The following is a 19,477-nucleotide window of genomic DNA, read 5'->3' on the forward strand; positions in this document are numbered from 1 at the left end:
TCGATAACTTTGATTACCAAGTGTGGGCTTTGTCAGCGACTTTAACACGGTTTCTTTGTGGAGCCTTTGGCCATTGAAAAATATTTTGTCCGAAAGCTTCTTGTTCGAAGTGTGGTGAATCGGGACACGTTGATTTAGATTGTGAAACGGTTAAGGACCCACAACCTCGTCTGGTGGAGGAGGTGATGCCCAGTGAACCCAACGTTCCCGCTCACACTGTTCCCTTACATAGTGAGGACGGTAAGGATGATTTTGTGAACGCATCAAAAAAACACGTAGAGCGTCCCCACGAGCGCTCCCAAGGTAGTCGTATTGGATACGGTTGTTCCAGTAACTGAGAAATCTCATGGTAGTGAAAAAAAGGATGTAATGGTTTCCAATGACAAAAATGTTCTTCAAAGTATACAGTGTGGTGGTCCGGGCCCTTCAGATAGCGGAATAGTGTTGCGGCTCCATGCGATGTTCTCGCCCCAAAAAATGATCAACATCCAGTTTGTGAGACCTTGGTAGAGGTGCCCGATGTAGTTGTACAAGATGGTGGACTCGAGGCCCCATCTCATGTTGAGGAAAGTATAAAACAGGGCTCGCAAAGTACCACCGTACATCACTCGGTACCCCTCTTAGACGTGGCTGTAAACGAGTTAGTAAAGGTCCAGGGTGACACTTACGAACCTAGTGGAAGGTTATCTGGGCTGTCTGCTTCAGATGATGATGACATGGAGGTGACTGATCTGTCACAGTCATTATCTGATCATTTACAGATATCTCCGCAGGTTATTGTATCCTTTCTGAATGAGACGTTTGGGCAGCGGAATGCCATCATTCATCAACATTTTCCTGACTTGCTTTCCTTCCTGCAGACTGCAAAGTGTATAATTAGGAATTCTAAAGATTTTGAAATGACTAAACCACAAATTCACAGACTGAGGAAGTTTATTACAAAAGCTGGTTTAGAATGTTCTCAACAGGTGCCAAACCCCCCTGATACGGGATGAAAAGGAAGGAAGTGCTTGTTGGCACCTTAAACATTAATGGGGGTGGTGCTAACCATTTGTGTCGGATCCAAGTTAAAAACTTGTTGCTTCAGAAACATCTGGATGTCTGTTTGTTGCAAGAAACTCACATAACAGAGACTTCACATTCTGACTGGCTCTGCCTTAACAAGGGGCTTTGTTTCTTTAGCAATTTGTTTTCTGTCTCTGCGGGTGTTGCCTTTATGCTTCGTCCAGGTTTTGTTCCTGACTCGTTTAGTTTCCTTGAAATAGTGAAAGGACACTTAGCATCATTAGAGTTCGTGTATCAAGGATTTCACCTCACCTTACTTAATGTCTCTGCTCCAAGTGAGAGCGGGGCTCGTAAAGATTTTTTTACACATCTGGCTAATTGCTTCCATACTTTAGTCTTTGATCACTGTATTTGTATCGAAGGAGATTTCACTTGCACGTTTGAACCTAATTTGGATATAAATACACCAGAACCACATCCTGAATCTCATGAAAGACGTATTGTTACGAATCTGGAAGCCATGTGCACACAGACAGCCAGAGTCCCCGTCGTTCAGTTATTTCGATAAGTATGTGTTTATAGTCAGGGTCCTCGTCCTTCTGTCTAATGGGAATTTCATGTATGCACTACGAGTTATTTTTTTAGTCAGGTTTATTACATCCACTACAACAACTACAACAACGTCGCCATCCCGCACTCGACCCAATCACCGTTGCCCACGTGTTTTTGGCTGAAGCGTGGGCGGGGCCTCCATCGCCTCAGATCGAGGCTCCGCCCCAAGGCAGGGCATGGACGTTTCCTCCAGCGAATGAGCGAAGGGCGAGCATGACACGCACGCCCCGGCCAATCGGGAGGTGACCACGAGTCGTCCGACAACCCCTCGTCCAATCAGGAGGCGAGTGGCGAGAGACCCCTCCCACCTCAGAAGAGTCGAGTGCTTGTCAGGACCAGGGTTCGGAGAGAGGAGATCGTGGCGATTGCCGAGCGCTCTGTCGTCGTGGCTGCGTGGTTGTCGACGAGGGCTCTGCAGACGGTCGTGGTCGTGGTTGGAGTGCTCTGCGGTCCTTTGGAGGGCAAGTCTGGTGACCGAGCAGCCAGGGCCGTGGACTTCGGGTCGTGGGTTCGAGTCCCACCGTGGTGGTTCGGGTCGGTGTGACCGCACGAGGCGGGACAGGTACCCTGACCCGGCCCGACCGTCTAAAGACCCATGGGGTCCAGTTTCGTGTGTGTGTGTGTGTGTGTGTGTGTGTGTGTGTGTGTGTGTGTGTGTGTGTGTGTGTGTGTGTGTGTGTGTGTGTGTGTGTGTGTGTGTGTGTGTGTGTGTGTGTGTGTGTGTGTGTCCGTGGGCCTCGTCTGTTAAGTAGAATCGTTAAGTGCCTTGTTAATTGGACATTACATTTCTTTATTCGTGATAACTCTGCTCTTTGTGTGCTTCCCCTCCCCGATTATTGTTATAAATAAACCCCTGTTAAATGTACCAGCTCGTTTTCTGTGCTTTCCTCCATTGGCCTTGCATGGTGCGTATTGAGAATTAGTAAGGCCGTTAGTAATTAGTACTGTACAGTAATTACCTAGTAAGTTAGTAATTGGTACAGCATCTCAGTATACATGGTGCCGGTGTGCTAACGGGTTAATAACCCTTGCAAGGCTGGATAGATGGTACATTAACTCCACTTTTATAAACGCACTCGTGTCTTGTAATCTCTTTCCTTGTATTTTCTCTGATCATCACCTGGTAGTGCTTGGTTTATCCTCTTCTCGGTTGACTCATAAAAGTGCGTATTGGACCTTCAATACCAGCCTGTTAGAGGATTGTTTCTCTACTGATGCTTTTCGTAGGTTTCTGGGAAAAGCTTATACAAAGAAAACCTTGTTAATCTTCTATCCAGTTATGGTGGGACAACATGAAAGGCCAAATTCGTGTTTTCTGCTAATGTTATCAGTACTTTTCCATGAGTAAGACTAAAATTTCTGTTTCACTCTTGGAAACTGAAATTTTGCAGTTAGAGGAAGAATTAGCTAAAGCTCAAAATGACAGGAAACTTCAGTTGTTATTGGGGGAAAAAAAAAGCTTATCGAAGAGAATTGATTCACGAAAAAGTCATGGGGATGTCAGTTCGACTCAGAATCCAAAATGTGAAGTTTTCTGACACCCCAAATACAAGGTTTTTCCAGTTAGAAGGGGTTAAGAAATCCCAAAGGCAGATTTTCTCCTTGTTCGATGCAAAAGGGAATATTACACAAAATGAAAGTGACGTTAAAGGATTTGTGAAAAAGTATTTTTCTGATTTATTTGCGAAGGAATCTGTGTGTGAAGATTGTGTTGATGAGATGACAAATCATGTTCCTTCTTTGAGTTGTGGTCAGCGTCAAGCTCTTGAAAAGCCGCTTACCCTGGAGGAACTCAGCATGGCTCTGAATAGCTATGAACGTGGAAAAGCCCCTGGGATCGACGGACTTCCAGTGGAATTTTTCACAGCATTTTAGGGATATTTTAGGTCCAGAAGTGCTGTTGGTTGTACAAGAAAGTTTACATTTTGGCATACTGCCTCTCAGCTGTAGAAGAGCGGTTCTTTGTTCTCTCCCCAAAAGCGACGATCTCCGTCGGATCAAGAACTGGCGCCCCATTTCATTAGTGTTCTGATTACAAACACCTTTCCAAAGTGTTGGTTAATCTGCTAAAACTTGTCATCGGGACTGTCGTTCACCCTGACCACAGCTACTGTGTTCCAGGGAGATCAATCTCCGATAACATTTTTTTAAATTCGAGATTTGATTGACTGTGGCATTAAGAAGGAAGAAGGGGTTGGTTTGACTTCGCCTTGATGTCAAAAAGGCTTTTGATAGTATAGATCACACTTGTTTGTTTCGAGTGTTGCAAAAGTTTGGCTGAGGTGAAAAGTTTATAGGTTTTGTTAAGTTGTTATACAACAATATATCTAGTTTGTGTAAGGTAAACGATGGTCTCTGTTTGCCCATTCAGGTTCAGAGGGGCATTTGACAAGGCTGTCCATTGTCAGGTTTATGGTTTAGCCTTTCTCTTGAGCCATTACTGATCAATCTTAGAAACTCTCTTTCTGGCTTTTTACCATCTCCAGAAGAACACCCTATCATGGTATCTGCATATGCTGATGATGTCTGTGAAATAATTAAGAATGATCAGGATCGAACTACTCTTCACTGATCTTTACGTAGTTTTCATCTTGCTTCACATTTGCAGTGTAATTGGCAAAAGAGTCAAGCTCTGTGAGTGTCCTCAGCTCACTGTGCATCTGGTGGGCTTCCCTTAGGCCTAAGTCACATTTGCCACGGCGGCCGTGAGGTCTCCAAAATCTACGGCCACTAGCAATTATATGGTGGCCGCAGTATTTCCACGGTCACACAATGTAGCAGTCACATATGTTTTTAATTTTCGGGGAGCCGCACAGCGTATTTAGAAATTGTGGAGACCGAAAACGTGGGGGTGCCGTATGGTCTTTAATTTGATGTCACACGGTGACCTTAGGGCGTCCCTGCGGCGGCCATAGAATTTTCAAGGCAGACACAAGGAAGCCTCAAGGCGACCGCAGGGGGGCCCTAAGGCGAACGTGCGGCCAGACGGACGGTAACGAGTGGGTATATATACCAGTTCTTTTTTTACTAAAATAAAAATATAACAGTTCGGAATATTCCAGTACGTGGTGCCTCCAGAATCCAAATTGAATTCGTTCCAGGAGACTGTCCCGATTGCAAAAAGTTCGATTCCCAAACTATTTTCCCAATAAGAAATAATGGAGTGAATTAATCTGTTCCTGGACCCCAAGAAAACCCACTTTCAAGACACTTTCAACTGAAATTCCCCATGTTTAAGGTAAAATAAGATGAGTAAATGAACTTCGGTCGCGGTGTATTGCATGTAAATCACCAATCACCAATCACCAATCCCCCATGTACAATCACCCATCCAAAGGTCCACACAGGCTCGAGCTCCGGCCTGGGTTCCGATCGCTCACGCACTCTGCGAGCGCTGCCCCCAGGGCAGCTCATCAAACATGATGCCCCCAGAACCACAATCACTTTCATCAAACGCATCGGGCTGAGGTCATTCTGGATATTCCAAATTACAACCGGTTTTTCTGTGAAATTAAATCCTTGCCCGACATTCCGTCACATCACGTGATCGGATTGCTTTTTTGTTATTAATTAAAACAAGATGAGTTAAAAAAAAAAAAAAAACAGCACAAATCAAGGTGAAAACACGAGGTAAAGTAGCGATCGACACACGAGAGTTGCTTTCACGAGGACTTCCACCGACGAACTGAATGAACAAAGCGCGAAGATGCGGGTTGAACAGGCGGGGGAGACACGTGAACAAACATGAACGCCTCGTTGTGTTCGGTTTTTTAAAATGTATTCGGTTTTTAGGGCAAAATTCATTTTTCATTGATAAGAGATTACGGCAGCCGCACGGATAATGCAACTCCACCGTATGCCCTACGTACGGTCGACGTGGAACACAACTACGTCACAACTACGGCATGTCGAATTGCTACGGCCAACGTAGAAATAAAAAAAGTTATAACTCCACGTTATAATTCCACGGCGACCCCTACGTTCTGCAAAAGATAGCCAAACGGCGTAGGGCCACCCTGAGGCCACCTCAGAAACTCTGCAGCCGCCGCACGTTTCTGTCAATTCAGAGGGCGTCCGGCCGCCGTATCCTCGCCGTGGAGCAAATGTGACCTAGGCCTTAGTGCCACCTCATTCTCTTTGGAAAGATCTAAGGTTGACAAGAGAGGGAGGTGTAATACTTAGGAGTTTATCTTGACCCTTATCAGTCCTCCATTATTAACTGGGAAGGAGAGGTAGATCAGGTAACCAAATGTTTTAACAAATGTAAAAGGTTCCTTCCACAAATGTTTTTCAGGGGTCACGTACTAATTATTAATACCTTAGTTACCTCTGTCTTGTGACACAAATTAATTTGCTTACAGCCACCAGATGTCTTGCTTAAAGATATTCAATGGATACTGGTAAACTTATTTTGGGGAGGTTATCAATGGTTGCGGTCAGACTTACTCTGTCACCCCTTGTCTGATGGTGGCCAAGGGCTCATTGGCGTAAAGTGTCGTCTGATGGCCTTTCGGCTGAAGTCGATACAACAATTGCTCAATGTTGAAAAACTGCCCTGGTGCCCCGTAGCACAACAAATATTGAGAAGAGCTGGAATGCTCGGCTACGGCCTTGAGTTGTTCTTAATTGAATCAATAATAATCGATGTGTCTCACCTTCCTCTGTTTTACCAGAGTCTGTTGAATGCTTGGCAAGCAGTCGTGGTGAGCCGCCTTAAGGATTCTTATGCTAAAATGTTTGCGGGAGAACCTTTATTCCTCAACCCACTCTTCTCCAATGTTCCCAAAAGCCGTTGTTTTTCACAAAATTTAGTTTCAGCTGTGATCAAAAATGTTTGGCATCTTCATGACTGATCCAATTGTTGCTACAAATCCGCTTAGGAAATTGCTGCAATCACTGGCACTAGGTCAATGATAGCTGTAGGTCAAGTACTTGTAGAAGTCATTTGCACATCCTTTAAACTTGGGCTGCAGTGGAGTACCGAGGTCAAATGGGTATCCCATAATCCTTTACTTCCTAACTTGTTACTTTCTCTCGTTCTACTCTGTCTCCAGTCAGTATTGGCTCCTGTATACTTAGTAATCTTGAGAGCAAATCTATTTATCAGTTCTATCTTTCTGTTATTAACACAAATACCTCTGCAGTAGGAGTACTGAGATGGAAAACACTTTTGCCAAATGCCATCCCTTCTGAACCTGCATTGATGTATTGCACACCATTAACAAAAAGGTCAGGTGACTTAAAATGGAGACTTGCTCACTGGTTATTATCAACAAACACTTTTGTCAATCGTCTCGATGTTGCCGTATCGGTGCTCTGTTCCTTTTGTAATACCACTGAAGATTTGTTTCATGGGTATAATGATTGTGTCCTCTTTGTCTTTTACTGAACAATGTTTTTCATTGAGTAAATGTTCCTTTTTCACTCCGTGTTTTTATTTTTGGCCTCGGAGTCGATTCAGCAAATGAAAAGCTGTTAATGTTTTTGAATTATGCATTGTCGGAGGCTAAACGAGCAATGTATTTGTCTGGAAAAGCAAAAATGAAAGGCAAAACCACTCAAGCAATGTAATGTGATTTTGTATTTTCAATCCCTGGTTTAAAGCCAGGTGTTGGCTTAGTGGTTAGGGTGGTGGCTTGGGATCCTCGGGTCCTGAGTTCAAGCCCCATTGGCCGCTAAGTTAATTCACCAGGAGGTTGAATCAGCCTGTCATCCTTCCGAGGTCGGCTAAATAAGCACCAGTGTACTAGTAAGGGGGACACTGCATCAGCGGCATAGCCACGTCCCAACCAATGATGCAACCAGCAGCCACAGGCTGCACTTGATAGAGAGGGAGAATCCCTGGTGTCAACTTGGTTGAAACTAGAATTTAATTATGATTGAAACAATGCAAATATTAATAGTTTTGTTAAAACTTGGTGTGTTGGAAAGATGTGCAAGGTTAATGGAAATGTATTGGAAATTTATGTGTAATTTTTTTTCCCTTGCGTTTTTGTAACTTCCTTGGTTTGGATTGCCTCCTTTTGTGTTTCTATGACTTTGTTGAATTCTTTTTGAAACCTGTTTTGGTTTTACTCTTTGTTTTTGTATTTTTATAATAGAATTAGTTATCTCTCTCTCTCTCTCTCTCTCTCCTCTCTCCTCTCTCCTCTCTCCTCTCTCCTCTCTCCCCTCTCTCTCTCTCTCTCTCTCTCTCTCTCTGTCTCTGTCTCTGTCTCTGTCTCTGTCTCTGTCTCTGTCTCTGTCTCTCTCTCTGTCTCTGTCTCTGTCTCTGTCTCTCTCTCTCTCTCTCTCTCTCTCTCTCTCTCTCTCTCTCTCTCTCTCTCTCTCTCTCTCTGTCTCTGTCTCTGTCTCTGTCTCTGTCTCTGTCTCTGTCTCTGTCTCTGTCTCTGTCTCTGTCTCTGTCTCTGTCTCTGTCTCTGTCTCTGTCTCTCTCTCTCTCTCTCTCTCTCTCTCTCTCTCTGTCTCTGTCTCTGTCTCTGTCTCTGTCTCTGTCTCTGTCTCTGTCTCTGTCTCTGTCTCTGTCTCTGTCTCTGTCTCTGTCTCTGTCTCTGTCTCTGTCTCTGTCTCTGTCTCTGTCTCTGTCTCTGTCTCTGTCTCTTTCTCTGTCTCTGTCTCTCTCTCTCTCTCTCTCTCTCTCTCTCTCTGTCTCTCTCTCTCTCGTTCTCTCTCTCTCTCTCTCTCTCTCTCTCTCTCTCTCTCTCTCTCTCTCTCTCTCTCTCTCTCTCTCTCTCTCTCTCTCTCTCTCTCTCTCTCTCTCTCTCTCTCTCTCTCTCTCTCTCTCTCTCTCCAGAATGCATGCATTCTTCCAATAATGCCATCTGGTTAAACCTCCAAATTCCAGGCTGGCTGCCCACGTCAACTCTTTTATTCCTAGTTTTTCCCTTCGATGGAACCACCTACCTGAGGCTGTTCGGTCCTCACTCTTCCGTTCAGGACCTCAAGCAATCAGTAATTCTCCACCATCTCTTTTGTCATCCATAATTCTGACTAATGATCTTTATTAACCATTTCCTAACTCGTCTCTCTTACTTGCGAGTTTCATTGTTTCCTACCGTGCTATTTTTTTTCCTGTTTGTTTATTCCGTTGATGATTGTCGCATTGCCAGGTCGACTTTTCTCTTCCATAAGCTTCACTCCATGCGACACCTTCGCACAGAACCTTGCAAAGCACTGTGAGAGGGGAGAATCGATGAGGGAGTAACATTAAAGGTCCACAGAATCAGAAATTCGTGTTTGGTTTAATGAATAGATATGGCTTCACTTAATTCTTAATCATTGTTTTTTATCTTGAATAAATATCTTGAAACGAAGATTTTAATGTTTCTTTGGTGTCCTTGTGCATGGCGATGTGATATCAAACCAGATAAAAAAAAACAATTTTTATGCCTCCGGTGAAGAAGTCGCCGGTGGCATGATGTTTTCATAATGCGAATTTTCTCTGTTTTCTCTGCAACCGCTTATCCAATTCACACAAATGTTTCACCATAGATGCGACTACTCATGCAGAATTTAAAAAGAATGACGTCGTAGGTCATATGGGGTGGCAGCCATGTTGGAAAAGCAGAAAAACTTTGGACCTCTGTATCTCCTAAACCGCATGATGGAAAAATTAAAACTTGGCACCTGACAACAACTCTACATGACGAATAACGGTGATTTGATATGACATCATCGGTGAAGTGGCAGCCCAGTCAAAATTCAACACGTAGAACTGCATTTGATCAGTATCAAAATTTGTGAGGTTCATCTTGAGATAGATTGGTCAACACAATCTTTTTTATGATGTCATCGGTCATGTAGTTTGGTTGCCATGTTGTTGTTCAAAAAAAAAAATCAAATCTTCTGCAGAACTGCTTTCGAGATCGAAGTGAAACTGCACACAAATGATTGACTGGCCATGATGAAAAGTTTGATAACTATGACATCTTTGGTCACATGGTTTGGCAGCCATCTTGGATTTACCATAAAACCATCAAATATATTTTTCACCAAAATGATTAGACAGATTGAGGAGAAACTTCACACATTTATTCCCCACACCTTGGGTAATAAAGAATAATTCATGCCACGTGATGTAGCAGCCATATTGGAGAACAAAACCAACCTTGTGTGATCAAAATGAAAATTCACTCACATGATCCTCTACCAAATCATGGACAGAGTCCAAATTGTGAATGCAATAGGTCATGTGGTTTGGCAGCCATGTTAGTTTGAAAACCGAAAATTATTTTTAAAACCTTTTTCTACAAAACCGCTTAATGGATCGATGCAAAACATTTTGCATTACATGGAGAAAGGGCATTGGATCACAAATGCAAAGTTTTGCATCAGGAGCTACAGCAGTTTCCTAAATATAATTCCTTAATGTTTTCCTTGAAACCAATGTGGCTGCCACACCATGTGACTGATGACATCATTGCTTGGTCAATCGTATGCAGCAAGAAGAGTGGATCAGAACTGCAGTCTCGTATTGATAGGTTAAACGGTTTCAGAGAAATAATTGTTTAATTATGTCCTTAATTATGACATTATGTCATTATATGACAATGACAATTATGACTAACCCTAACATTATTAATTATGACAAAAATAATTATGACAAACGTGGCTACCACATCATGTGACTGATGAAGTCATTGTTAAATAAAATATTTGCAACAACAGTAGTGGACCCGAACTGCGAAGTCTTGCATTGAAAGGCTAAGCGGTTTCATAGAAAAGTTTTGTCCAACAAGCTTTTAATCCGACCATCGCACACCAGGCCTGTTCATGCATGTGCAGACACAACATAGCAATACATCACAGTTACCATCCAAATGCTGATGCACATTTACATCCCCACTCTTCAACACAAAGTATCGTAAGCAAATGTATGCAATTCCAGTAATGCAATGGCAATTCAAAATGGTGGAATGAATGCAAATATTTTACTCAGGAGAAAGAAAACACAGGGTATACCACAAAGCAATGGATAAATCATATTGATAAGAAATCCCGCTGATGTACAGTGGTAACAATTAAGTAATAAAAGGATAGACAGGCATGAAGACAAGACAGACATAACAATCAGACATCCCCTGCCCCGACAAATGTCCCTATCTAATCCCAAGGGAGGGGACGGGTCAAGCAAAATAACAAAATAATATTTTCCAGGGTATTGAAATAAAAGGGAAAAAGAAAGATGGTGTGAAGAGAGAAGGAAAGGAGAACAGAATTTGAGCCTCTTTTTTTGGATGACTCAACGCGGTCTTGTCTCAAGCTCAACCGCCGACCCCCAAGGATGACGACTCAGCCTCGTCTCTTATTGTCCTGCAATACCACGTGCACCAGGCAACATCAGGCCTTGTTCCCCACCAGCTCCACACCTGTCCCCTACACGCAGCCAGGGCCTCCAACTGGCGTTCCTTGAAAGGATTCCACGGAGCTCCTTCCCGGGCTCTACCCGGCCGCGTTCCCCATTCGAAACAAAATGGCCACTCCGCTCTCTCGCAAGCCAGACTTCACTCCGGCCGCACGCGCTTCTCCTCTTCTCCCGACTTCCAATTTTACCTCCTTCACTTCAAATCCACACAGTTCTGCCGTATGAAATTATGTGGAGGCTTCAAAGGGGAAGGAAGGTCTTGTCGCAGAAGAATCAAAGTAAAACGAAGAATATAAGGAAAAAGAAAAAGGACATATTTTGAGAACTATATCGACCATGGCAAAACGATTGAAATGCAGCACAAAAGTGTCAACATTATTGCACAAACTTTCCAGAATATTAATGAACATTGTCAAACACGATAAACCCACTGAACATAACAACATACACCCTTGGCCAACCCCTCCGCGTGACAATCCGTAACGCTTAGACATACACCCCCTGCCCCCCTTCCCACATCGTGATGGCGGAAATTTATCAATGTAATCGTGATGCCCTGGTATATGTAACAATAAAAGCTCTTTCAAACCACTGATTCATTGATTCACTGACATACTAACTGACTCACTGACTGTCTGATTTTAAAGATCACTAGCTTCCGGATGATGTATAAAGCTGAAATTTTGCGTGCCGATGCACATCAAAGCCGATACACTGGGGAAAAAAACACAGACCCGTTGGACAACATTCATAAATGAAAATATAAATAAATGAAAAAAATGCAGGTGAGTGACCCGAGATAATGGGTCAGGAATGGAAACCTGCACCGGAGCAGCGCGTCATTGCGTCCACTTTCCACCGGGACTCCAGGGGCCTCCGTGTGGCCATCCCCCCAGGCTGATGCCTGGCCCATCCCAATCTCCTTGAGATGTCGATCGACCTGCTGCAACCACGAGGCACATGGTTGGCCCATTGGCCTCCTCCACTCACGAGGCTCCCCCACTGAGAGAATCTGGTGAGCAGGGTCAGCGTCAGGAAAACGAGCCACATGTCCATACAGCCGCAGCTGACGCTCACGGACTATACAGGAAATAAATCTCATTTGATTCTCTCTCAGCAACCGCTCGTTGGACACAAAGTCTGACCAGCAATAGCCAAGGATTCTCCGAAGAGACCTGGCACCGAAGGAGTTAAGTCTCCATCTCAGATTCGTGGTCAGAGTCCAAGTCACACATCCATAAATCTAGACTGTGGAAGCACCAAGGACCTAAAGATTCAGACTTTCATCCTCCTCGACAGGTATCAACAGCGCCATTCCCCATACCATGATCCAGTGCATCCATGACTCTACAGGCCTGACCCAGATGTCTACTGACCTCTGGCTCACAGCCAGCGGAGACATGAATATCACTGCCAAGGGAAGTGAATCTCTCCATGACCTCAACATCCTCACCACAAACAGGTGCAGGCAAGAGAGCAGCATCCAAGATGTCAATGAAAGCTTGGATCTTAGTTTTGACCCAGGAAACCCATAATCCCAGCAGCCCCGACTCCTCATTCAGCCCCTCGAGGGCCCCCAAAAGGATATCCCGTCTCCGAAAAGATGACTGCATCGTCTGCGAAACCAACGTCAGAGATTTTGACGTTCCCAAACGATGCACCGCAGCTTGGTTTCTCTGACATCCTCCCAATAATCCAGTCTATACAAGTTCTGAAAAGTGTGGGGGCCAGTACACACCCCTGATGAACTCCAGCAACAACTTGAAATAAGTCAGAAATGGAACCAACACATCTCACACCATTCTCAGTTCCAGAGTATATTTCAGACATCAGATTGATCAGTTTTGGTGGCACCCCACGAAGACTGGGAATCCTCCAGACGGCATCCCGATTCACTGAATCAAACGCTCTGCAGAGATCAACATCGGCTGCGAGCAGCTCCTGCTGAAACTCTCATCTGCGTTCGGTGAGGATCCGAAGGGCAAGGATACGGTCAATAATTGACCTCTTTGATGTAAAGCCTGACTGCTCTGACCGCTGATGTTCAAGCAGATGGTGGCGAACCCCAGCAAGAATTATCCCAGCAAAGATCTTGCCCGGCATTGAGAGCAGCGTCACCCTTCGGCCGTTGTTGCAGTTGCGTTGTTGCAGTTGCGTTGTTGCAGTTGAAAAAGGTTATCACCCTTCCCTTTCCAGAGAGGGACAACAAGGCCCCTTTTCCAATCAGTTGGGATGATGCCTGTGTTCCAGGCAGAGCATAGAACTACATGCAATAACAAAAGTACAGTATTTCCACCAGCCTTGAGAAGTTCAGCATGGATGCCACAAACCCAGGAGCTTCACCCATTTCAACGGGTTCACTGCAGCCTGTGTTTCCACAAACGAAGGTGGATACCAGTTTATTGGAGGGGCAGCAACAGTTATAGTAACACCCCTGACATCCAACTCAACAGCTGGTGGGTCAGCCTGGTACAACCGCTCAAAGTAACCGGCCCAGCGGGCCTTCACTTCGGTGGGCCTTTGTCAAGAGCCTATCAACCTCCGCTCTAACTGCAGTACACCGAGGGATGGGCTTGGAGAACGTAATGCATGAATTCCCCTGTAAGCTGGAGAAGAATCACTTGACCACAGGTGATGCTCTACCCCCTCACAGATTCCTCGCACATCAGCCTCCCTGTCCACCCTCAGCACATGTACATTTTTATGCCTCAACTCACTGAACAGCTAAGCTCTGCCAATTAGCCTTTCCCTGTGACTGATCAATGATATCCGGTGTCCATTGAGAGATAAAATTCTTCTTTGCCCTCCGGTGAGTTCCAAGACATCCACCGGCAACATCAAGGATGGTAGTCTTTGAAGGCGCTCCACAACTCTTTGAGATTCACCAAATCCCCACTCAAACTGTTCACAGACTCCTCAGCTACCCTCTCGTCCTTGAGCGTGCCAACATCTCGCCAAGGTTGAGATGGTACCATTCTCCCAGATTTAAGCTGCAACTTCATCGTTCATCCGACAACAAGTCGGTGGTTGGTACTGAGGAACTGAGCAATCTGGTAGACCCTTCAGTTCTGGATCATTCTCCAGAGACCATCGACGCGAGCATATTGCCAGCCTCCTTTGCACATCACCAGTGTTGGAATACCAACTCCAGCAATGAGGCTGTGGGTGCTGAAACATTGAAGTCCACCCAAAGTCCACAACTTTTTTCCAAAGTCAAGGAACTTAATGCTATTCTGGTTCACAGTCCCAGACCTATGGGACCAGCACACGTCTCATAACCATCACAATCAGTGCCAGTCGATGCATCAAAATCCCCCAAGACGAGAAGAGTATCTCGCCTGGGGCACTGATCAACCTCAGTCTCGAGTGTGGCATGGAATGCGATCTTCATGGTGAGATCACTCACCTCAGTCAAAGCATATACAGAGACGACGGAAACGACACCCAAGGAGTGATGAATCCTTCGTCTAATAATACGCTCATTGACCGGCGTTATCTCAATTATCATTGGAGTCATCTTGTTGGACACAGCAACAACAACTCCTTGGGCATGTTAAGCATCAGAGCGACCAGTCCAATCGGAGGTGTGACCACCCGCCATGATCTCGGCACTATCTGGTCTCCGAACCAGAGATTGCTGCAATACCAATGTTGCAACGCTGGAGTCCAGATAATAACATAGACAGGTGATCATCCTCTCTTCGGGAAAGGACATTCCAGGGACCCAGCTGAAGGGACCACCTCAGGTTAACCCAAGGAGACCGCCATCTGGTGGACGACACCTCAGCACCACTCCACCACACACCATTGCAATCTGACACAGGAAGTTTACCCCATGCTTTTTCTCCTGTCATTAAAGAATGGGGTCCCGAAGGCTTTGCCTCAATCCCGTCATCCGGTGAGCTGCTTGCGAAGGGCAACAGCACAGGAGGTACTCCGACGGAGTGGGTTTTCAGTATTCTTTGCGTTTATGGGTTTTGCGGAATGAAGTGTTTTACAGTCAGAGTGCAAATCCTGCCACCAACTTCCTGGAAAAAAAATTAAGTAACCCAACTGCAGGAGGTTGTCTGCAGACACAGTTGGGCACGAGGTATGGATGGCCGTTGCTTCACAAGGAGCTCCTGTGCCCTTTGACAGGTGTTGTTTTTAGGTCCTCGTGGAGGATCTCAAAGTCTTCCTCACGTTGTTGTTCTTCATCTTCTTCTTGTGGACTTTTTTGTTTCACAGCCTAAAGTTTTCATCGAAACTTCCTGAAACTTGGCATATATATGTAAAAATACCCTGCGCAGACAGGAACGATCTCCGATTTTGACAATTCTCCGAGAAAAAAAGTTATGACGTCAAAATATCTCCGCTAATGGAAATCGCCGAAAAAATTATCTTCGAAACTTGGCAAGCTTTTTGAATTCTGTTTGCGGGAATCGAACAGGGCATTAGCAGAGATGAATTACCGCACATATGATACATCACTATGACGTCATATCAATATTTATGACGTCATTCCTATTTTTTTGACATTTTTTGTTTCACAACCCAGAGTTTTCATCGGATCATCGTGAAACTTGCCATGTATCTGCAGAAAGCCCACGCGCAGGCAGCAACCATCTCCGATTTTGGAAATTCTTCCTAGAAAAAAAAAGTTGACATAATATCGCCGCTAATGGAAATCGCCAATACCATGATCTCCGAAACTAGGCAAGCTGTTTGAATTTTGTTTGCGGGAATCAAGCCGGGCATTAGCACAGATAATTTATCGCAAAGCTGATACATCACAATGACGTCATATTCGTTTTTATGATGTCATCATTAAGAGGACGAGGATCTTAGCTCATTTGAGCTTGTTAATCCTGCTGGGTGTCCGTATCCAAACACCGTCCTCATGAGGAAACCTGTTGGGGGAGACGGTTTAGTCGCTGACAACTCGACCAGGAAACAGGTTAGTACAGGTTTACATGATACCTGCGGCAAATCACAGATCTAATCTGGCCTGACCGATACCAAGACAATAGGAAGAGGCACAGTAATTTTGTGTGCCGATGGACATCGAAGCCAACACACCAGGAAAAATAGCAGAACCGTCCGAAATAATCCGTCGATGAAAATAGAAATAAATTAGAAAAAATGAATGAATGAAAAATCGAATGCAGGTCGGTGAGCAACCCGAGGCAATTGTGACGTACGGCTTGTTATTGCTTACAATGTGTAGGCATACCCTGCTGGGATGTAACAAACCTAAATGATGATGATGATGATGATGATGATGATGATGAGAGTTAGGTGTTGGAGACGATGTGGTGACAGCGTGGGAAAAGCAGGTGTAATGAACCATCAGGTGATTGTAATGGAGCCAATGTTTCACAATCGTGCTGCTCGGGGACAGCAGGGAGGGATGTCTGGCTGTCAGTTTTAAATATGGAAGCAAAACACTGCGTTTTACAGCGAAGACAACTTTTCATTCACAGAGATAACCCGCTGACCTCATTGGATCAATTTTTCTCCACGTACGAACCAAAAGTGGTGAAATATTGGCATTTGATGTTAATTTTGGCCAATCCTGCGAGCACCCCCCCAGGAAAACCTCTCACAGACCCCCCAGGGAGGGGTCCGTGTGAGTACCCCACTTTGAAAACCCCCAATCTTTCAGAAATCAGGGACAACCATCCCAGGTTTGGGATCATCGATTTATTACGCACACAGAAGAATGATTGGGGGGGGGGGGTTGTATCATTGTGAAATAAAGTGGAAACTGGAATGTGGGGGGAGGTTTGGATTGGTGTGTAAATGGTGTGCACCGGAGTCATTCATCTGAACGATTCAACTTCCGGTGGTGTGACGTCATGAATGGTGCAAATGGCGACCCCAATAAGAAAGGTTTGTCATCAACTCCGATGAGATCAAAGGAAATGAGTTCTGTTTATTTTTAACGGAGTTCGTTCCTGTTGTTAATGCAGAAACTAAAGGTCGTTATAAACCTCATCAAGCCGATGCTGTGTAACCAGGGTCAAACTAATTATATCTCTCATTTTGGTTTGTAACGGTGTGAAAGGGATCGTGTGTGTCCGAGGCTCGGAGGGGACTGTGTGTGTCCGAGGTTCGGAGTTTTTAACGGTACAAGTTCCCGTGGTGTGACGTCATGAATGTTATAACAAAGAAAGAAATACAAATGATGGACATTTTGTTCTGTGAACTCAGACTCATGTTGTAACGTGTCCGTGATCACTCGCACAACGAGGACATTAGTGAGGAGACCTCGATGTACGAAGACAGGAAGTACAGGATAAAACCCAAACAAGTTCTGCTCTACTTATCCATGGATTACAAGAACATCTCGAGACAAGGGGGAAATGAACAGCGGAGACGGGATTTGGAGCTGAGATCTCGCGAGATCACGAACTTGCTGTTCAAATGGGAAACGAACGAACCGACATCTGATCATCATCGCATTTAACACATCACATAATGATTTGATAAAACATACAATGTTCGCCAGTAAATGCACATTTAACAAATAATTATTTACCACAAAAACAAATCGCGAGCCCAAAGAATGACATTCAACTTTGTGCCTCTGTGACGTCACTACAAGCTGTGACATCACTGTGCGTGACATCACAAAGCAGTGTTTTCGCTGCTTCTCGAAGCACAGGCAACCTGTTGCTCTGCAAGTTGGGTCCTCGTTGTTTTGTGATAGATTCTCTCAAGTGTGTCTTTGTGACCACAATGACGTGCTCAATTGAATGGGAGGATCTTGAGGTTCGTACCTGTAAATGGTTTGTTTACCTGATAATTAACTCAGGGTTTTTGTTTAATCTTTGGCACACCTTCGACAAATTGGAACTGTGCCTTTCATTAATTAATTAGTTGTTTGAACAATTTGCCATTTGTATATTTAGTTGTCTCATCGTATCGATGGGGATTGTGATTGACTCGGCGTGTTTCTCCATTTCTTTTCTCATCCCTTTCTTGGAACGAAGATGGGAAAGTTGTTGGGAGAAGGAGCCTGTGGAAGAGTTTTCCTTGCAAACCAAGTCAGTTCTGGAATCCAGGTATGGTGAACGTGATGTTAATGAATGAGGTTTGGATGTTTTCCGGTTTGTTGATACTTTGATTCATGTCTCAGAAGGTGGTGAGGAAAGAGGTACCGGCGGTTTCACGAGTCTTCTGTCATGTCTGCTTGCACTCTTCATGATCACAACAAAAGTGAACATTTTCAATTGGGATGAACACAATTCAAACATGACGTAGACCAATTGTATCCCTGACAACAAACGATCAACAGAAGCCAATGTGACAAAACTCACCCTCACTCACTCCTGCGTGTTACTGCTCCTGCCAACGTTGAGTAAATGTTTGGGACGGTCGCCTCACCTGTGCTTTTCCTTGAAACTGTCACCAAATATAAGATGACGTCATGCCATTATGCACTGACTTCCATATTGTGAGCAAGTTTATTTCATTGTCAACAGTGAAGCTGGAAGTTTGATTCTGAGGAACAAAATGAATGAATGAATGAATGATTGATTATGGTTTCCCTTCGTAGCGGAAGATGACCGTTCAGCTGTCACATTTCAATGGCGAGATGGACTCCTTTTTGTGGTGTAAGAGTTGCAGCCTGCAGGGCAACCAACCACACTCTGAGATAGCAACCAGTGTAACCTGGTATCGAGGAATTTTCGAGAATCCTCGACCTTGTGCGACCTACCTCCTGTTTCGACAGGAATGTGGAATTGTTTCAGGGTGTCGGCGATAACTCACCTCGTCTTCACGACAGACACTGTGAGATCTTGATGTCCACCGACCAGTGAGTGCCTGCAGACGGGTCCTCTGATTTAACGTCCATCCGATGGACGGTGCACACATTGATCCACACACTGCGTGCCAAACACCGGGTGACTGTTTATAACTGCGTCAAGATTCTAACCCAATGTACAAAGCTCAATGTGAGTTCATACACAGTAAACCGAGCTGTGAGCCCTTAAATTAACTAATAATGAATGCAACATGGATATTTGTGGTCAAATGGCCAAAATTATTGTATGTTTCATCTTTGTAAGGAAGCTCATCATAGAATTTGAAACGACTTGCCAAAAATCTGTCCTTATGCGTTAATTCTTGCTGTTTAAGTTTGGGGTTTCCTGTGAAATATCGCCATTTGATGTTAATCGCAGTGCGCTCATCGGTAAAGTAAAGAGGAAAGAGAAACAAATAATTAATATCACATTGCTGTAATCTTCATCCTGATGAAGCAGCACTTATATGGAAGGAAGGAAGGAATTCTCCCAGAAATGGTTTTCATTATGACTTGCAATACCCTTTCCCACCACGAGTGGTGCTATGCTATACATATCAACATAAAGAGAATTCGTGTCCTTCACCATGGGACAATGGATTTTTTTAACCGCCTCAAACCTTGCTGGGCACACGTAGAATACAACCATGAGTGTTCAATTCATTCTGTGCAGTGGTTCAGGAGTGTACAGAAGTCAAACAAACAAA

The 19,477-nt window shown here is 44.5% G+C and overlaps 1 long non-coding RNA gene across 1 annotated transcript; it reads left to right on the plus strand.

The window, feature by feature from the left end:
* Positions 1-1,476: 1,476 nt before the first annotated feature.
* Positions 1,477-18,250, plus strand: LOC147018633 (uncharacterized). Its single transcript, XR_015062473.1, has 3 exons — positions 1,477-2,179; positions 17,956-18,027; positions 18,102-18,250. It is a non-coding gene; the product is annotated as an uncharacterized LOC147018633 (long non-coding RNA).
* Positions 18,251-19,477: the final 1,227 nt, after the last annotated feature.

The sequence above is a fragment of the Eptatretus burgeri genome, chromosome 10 (genome assembly GCF_056783735.1).
Source record: "Eptatretus burgeri isolate ZD-2024b chromosome 10, Ebu_testis_v1, whole genome shotgun sequence".
Taxonomy (NCBI): Eukaryota; Metazoa; Chordata; class Myxini; order Myxiniformes; family Myxinidae; genus Eptatretus; species Eptatretus burgeri.